Genomic DNA, 708 nt, shown 5'->3' on the forward strand with positions numbered 1-708 from the left:
CTGGCCCGGCCGGGATGCTGCGGGCCCCCTGCTCCCCCTGCCTGGGTTCTCCCCCAGTGTGCATGGAGGATTACTCAGCTCGCCCAGCTCCGGTGATTCAGCCGGAGCAGGAAACGCGGTGGCTGAGGCAAGGCCAGGGTGGGCCTGGCTACGGCAACAGTGCTGGGGCACACCGCGATCCCAGCACCCACCGCCCTGGGTGGGCTCAGCCCAGCGGAAACCTTCTTCTGTAAAGTTATATCTATAGATAAAGCTATATATGTATATATGCTTTTTGGTGACCCACCGCAGAAAGTGAGCGCGATGCTCCCATCCCAACCCACCCCAAGCCCAGTCACCAACTCTGGTGGGTTGGATGTGGGGTCCCCACAGATCCAACAGCATCGAGCCCTTCTCTGTTCTCCCCCCTCAAACTCCCAGTCTGTTGCCAGAAACACCACCGGCACCCTACCACTGTCCCCACTGAAGGGAGAACCTGGTCCCTGCCATCACCCCGGGCTAGGGCAGGAGGGAGGATGAAACCAAAACCCCCAAGACAGGGCAAAGCGCAGCAAAACCAGTCAGCTCGCATGCGAGCCCTGGGCAGCACCGGGGCAACGCAGCCTCCGAAAGTCGCAGCTGGTCCCTCCCTTCCTCTATTTCTATGCAAACCCTGAAAAACAGAAAAAAAAAAAAAAAGCTGCCGAGGCCTGCCCCGGCTGGCCCCCC

At 60.2% G+C, this 708-nt stretch overlaps 1 protein-coding gene across 1 annotated transcript in view; it reads right to left on the reverse strand.

The window, feature by feature from the left end:
• Nucleotides 1-708, reverse strand: part of LOC104278337 (guanine nucleotide-binding protein G(i) subunit alpha-2-like) — a gene marked incomplete at both ends in the record, with an annotated part of 5372 nt that overhangs the window by 4383 nt on the left and 281 nt on the right. The gene's annotated exons all lie outside the window — the stretch shown is intronic.

Source organism: Apaloderma vittatum, unplaced genomic scaffold, assembly GCF_000703405.1.
Source record: "Apaloderma vittatum isolate BGI_N311 unplaced genomic scaffold, ASM70340v1 scaffold26638, whole genome shotgun sequence".
NCBI classification, from domain to species: domain Eukaryota; kingdom Metazoa; phylum Chordata; class Aves; order Trogoniformes; family Trogonidae; genus Apaloderma; species Apaloderma vittatum.